This window comes from Desmodus rotundus, chromosome X, assembly GCF_022682495.2.
Source record: "Desmodus rotundus isolate HL8 chromosome X, HLdesRot8A.1, whole genome shotgun sequence".
Classification (NCBI taxonomy): Eukaryota; Metazoa; Chordata; class Mammalia; order Chiroptera; family Phyllostomidae; genus Desmodus; species Desmodus rotundus.
Window position 1 is genome coordinate 39,402,149 of NC_071400.1, and position 4,847 is coordinate 39,406,995.

The following is a 4,847-nucleotide window of genomic DNA, read 5'->3' on the forward strand; positions in this document are numbered from 1 at the left end:
CAGACATGTATTTCAATTTTTAGTCTACTGTTCATTAGCTGTATGTTTTAGATTGTTACCTAATCTGTCTAAGCATTCATTTCATGTCTGTAAAATGGTAATATAATAACATAACTTACCTTAAGGAATTTTTTCTGATGATTAAATGTCATAATAAATGCCAATAACTCAGCCTAATGCCTAACAAACACATAGTAAACATTCAATAAGGGATGGCTATCAGTGTTTTTTTTCCTCCCATAAAAGGTCTAGGGCAAAGGCATTTACAGAGTCAGAAGAACGTGTAAAATTATCTGTGCAGCATCATATAGCATCAGACTTAAATATAACTATTCCTCAACTCTCTGAGCTGAACAGAAATAGAACACAGTTAAATAGAACCTCTGGATAATCTCCCAAATTAATTTTTGTCAATAGTTTCAATTCCCACCACAACCCCGCTGAATGTTTTCGAATTTTTTTCAGTTATAAATAGCATGTGTTCAGTATAGAAAATTTGAAAAAAGACAAAAAAAAAATCAGGATAAAACATCAGTCACAGTGCCACCACCCAAACTCAATCATTGTTACCATTTAGTTCCATTTCCTTCTATTCTTTTTAGTCTGCATTTATATAAATATTTTATTTTTTAATATTTTATTTATTTATGTTTAGAGAAGCAAAGGGAGGGAGAAAGGGAGAGAAACATTAATGTGTAGTTTGCCTCTCAAGCGCCCCCTGCTGGGGAACTGGCCTTCAACCCTGGCATACTCTCTGCTTGGAAATTCAACTGGTAATCCTTTGGTTTGAAGTCTGGTGTTCAATCCACTGAGCTACACCATCAAGGGCTGTACACATATTTTAAAATATGGGTGCATTCACTCTATATATAAAGACTTGTGCTCTTTTTTCTCCAGTTAATATTACAACATAAGTATTTTCCCATTTATTATAAGCACATTTTTAATCACTGACTAATAGTGCATCATGTGGCTATGCTATAAGCTACTTAAACACATTCCCACACTCTCATACATGATGGTTTGTTCTATATTGCTAAAATAAGTAAGTCACAATGATCATCTCTATGCTTGAATCTTCACTATCTTAATGTTACTGAGGATATATAGATTCCCAGAAGTTGAATTATTGCATCTAAACATATAAACTCACCTTAACTGCTGTGGTTCAGTTGACTGAGCATCATCCTGCAAAGCAAAAGGTCACGAGTTCAATTCCAGGTCAGGGCATATGCCTGGGTTATGGGTTCTTTCCCTGGTAGGGGCGCTTATGAGAAGCAACTGATGGGTTTTTCTCTCTTACATTGGTGTTTCCCTCCCTCTCCTTCCCCCTCCTTTCCCCTCTCTCTAAAATTAAATATATAAAATCATTTAAAAACCAATATTAAAAAGGTACAAATTCTGCTGATTCATTTTCCAAAGTGTTGTACCAGTTTCTGCTCCCACCAGCACCATTTGAGTATGCCCATTTCATCATAACTTTTTCAACTCTAGTATTTCTTTTATTTTTATTGTTATTCAATAACAGTTGAATAATAGCTGGGTCCACCCAAGCCGAACCCACCTCCCTCCCCCACCTCCACCCTCTCCCTTGATTTTGTCCATGTGTCCTTTATAGTAGTTCCCCTAATCCCCTCTCCACACTGTCCACTCCCCACACCCCTGGCTATTGTTAGATTGTTCTTCACTTCAATGTGTTTGGTTATATTTTATTTGCTTTTTTCTTCTGTTGATTATGTTCCAGTTAAAGGTGAGATCATATGGTATTTGTCCCTTACCGCCTGGCTTATTTCACTTAGCATAATGCTCTCCAGTTCAATCCATGCTGTTGCAAAGGGTATAAACTCCTTTCTCTCTGCTGCATAGAATTCCATTGTGTAAATATACCATGGCTTTTTAATCCACTCAGCTGATGGGCACTTAGGTTGCTTCCAGTACTCCACTACTGAAATTGTGCTGCTATGAATATTGGGGTGAATAGGTTCTTTTGGATTGGAGTTTCAGGGTTCTCAGGGTATAATCCCAGCACTGGAATTGCTGGGTCAAAAGGCAGTTCTATTTTTAGTTTTCTGAGGAAATTCCAAACTGTTTTCCACAGTGGCCTCAAGGGTCTGCATTCCCACCAACAGTGCACTACGGTCCTATTTCTCCGCATCCTCTCCAACATTTGTTTGTTGATTTGTTTATGTTGGCCACTCTGACAGGTGTGAGATGGTACCTCATTGTGGTTTGAATTGTCATATCTCTGATGGCTACTGATGCTGGCCATCTTTTCATATGTCTCTGGGCCCTCTGTATGTCTTTCCTGGCGAAGTGTCTGTTAAACTCCTTTGCCCATTTTTTAATTTTTATTTTTTAAATTTTTATTGTTATTCAATTACAGTTGTATGCCTTTTCTCCCCGTCCCTACCCATTTTGTAATTGGGTTGTTTGTCTTCCTGGAGTGGAGTTGTGTGAGTTCTTTATATATTTTGGAGATCAGGCCCTTCTCTGAGGTGTCATTGGCAAATATGTTTTCCCATACAGTTGGTTCTCTTTTCATTTTAATGCTGTTTTCTTTAGCCATGCAGAAGCTTTTTATTTTGATGAGATCCCATTTGTTTATTCTTTCCTTTATGTCCCTTGCTTTAGGGGACGTGTCTGTGAGGATGTTGCTGCATGTGATGTCTGAGATTCACCTGTCAATGTTTTTCTCTAGGACTTTTATGGTGTTACGACTTATATTTAAGTATTTTATTGACTTTGAATATATTTTTGTGTATGGCATAAGTTGGTGATCAAGTTTCATTTTCTTGCACGTAGCTATCCAGATTGCCCCACACCATTTCTTGAAGTGGCTATTTTTGCTCCATTTTATACTCCTGCTTCCTTTGTCAAATACTAATTGACCGTAAAGACTTGGGTATATTTCTGGGCTCTCTGTTCTGTTCCATTGGTCTATGTGCCTGTTTTTTTTTTGCCAGTACCAGCCTGTTTTGATTACAGTGGCCTTGTAACACAGTTTGGTATCAGGTATTGTGATCTCTCCTGCTTTGTTCTCCTTTCTCAAAATTGCTGTACCTATTTGCAGTCATTTATGCTTCCATATGAATTTCTGAAATGTTTGTTCTATATCTGTGAAATATACGATGGGTACTTTAATAGGCCTTGCATTGAATCTATACATCACTATGGGTATTATGGCCATTTTGATGATGTTAATTTTTTGAATCCATGATCATGGTACATGCTTCCATTTGTTAGTGTCTTCCTTAATTAATTTCTTCAATGCTGTGTAGTTTTCTCAGTACAGATCTTTTACCTCCTTGGTTAGGTTTATTCCTAGGTACTTTATTTTTCTTGTTGCTATATCAAATGGGATTTTTTTCCTAAATTCTGTTTCTGCTGTTTCATTGTTGGTAAAGGGGAATGTCTTTGATTTCTGAGTATTGACTTTGTATCCAGCTGTTTTGCCAAATTCATTTATTAGATCGAGTAGTTTTTTGGTGGAGTCTATAGGATTTTCCATGTACACTATCATGTGGTCTGCAAACAGTGACAGTTTCATTTCCTCCTTTCCAATTTGGATGCCTTTTATTGCTTTTTCTTGTCTGATTGCTGTGGCTAGGACTTCCAATACTATGATGAATAGGAGTGGTGAGAGAGGGCATCCTTGTCTTGTTCCTGATCATAGTGGGCAAGGTCTAAGTTTTTGTCCATTGAGTATGATGTTGGCTGTAGGTCTCTCATACATGGCCTTTATTGTGTTGAGGAATGCTCCCTCTATTCCCACTTTACTGAGTGTCTTTATCAGAAATGGGTGCTGTATCTTATCAAGTGCTTTTTCCACATCTATTGATATGATCATGTGATTTTTGTCTTTCCTGTTGTTTATGTGATGTCTTATGTTTATTGCTTTGTGAATATTGTATCATCCTTGCATCCCTGGGATAAATCCCACTTGGTCATGGTGTATGAGCTTTTAAACACATTGCTGGATACAGTTTGCAATATTTTGTTGAGAATTTTAGAGTCTATGTTCATCAGCGATATTGTCCTGAAGTTTTCTTTCTTTGCTGTGTCTTTATCTGGTTTCTGGATTAGGATGATGCTGGCTTCATGAAAAGAGTTTGGGAGTCTTCCATCAGTTTGGATTTTTTCGAATAGTGTGTGAAGGGTCTGGGTTAGCTCTTCATTAAATGCTTTGTAGAATTCTCCTGCGAAACCATCTGGTCCAGGACTTTTGTGTGTTGGGAGTTTTTTGATGACTGCTTCAGTTTGGTCTGCTGTTATTGGTCTGTTCAGATTTTCTGCTTCTTCTTCATTCAGTTTTGGAAGATTATATTTTTCTAGAAATGTGCCCATTTCACCTAGGTTTTCAAATTTCTTGACATTGAGTTCTTCATAGTAGTTTCTTACTATCCTTTTTATTTCTGTTGTATCAGTTGTAATCTCTCCCCTTTCATTTCTAATTTTGTTTATTTGGATCCTCTCTCTCTCTCTCTCTCTTTTTTCTTGATGAGCCTACTTAAAGGCTTATCGATTTTGTTTATCTTTTCAAAGAACCAGTTCCTGGATTCTTGGATCCTTATAATTGTGCTTTTAGTCTCTATCTCATTTAAATCTGCTCTGATCTTGGTTATTTCCTTCCTTCTGCTTGCTCTGGGCTGTCATTGTTGTTGTTCCTCCAGTTCTTGTAGGCGTAGGGTTAGGTTGTTAGCCACTGAGTGCCTCTATTTTCTTTTTCTTTTTCAGAAATTCTTCCTATTCAAGCCCCCCTGGTCCAAACAAACACCTGGCTGCTCACACAGCTCAGCCTGGCTCTCTCCCAAGAATCCTGCAGCAGACCCTGTGCCTGGGCGGGGGCT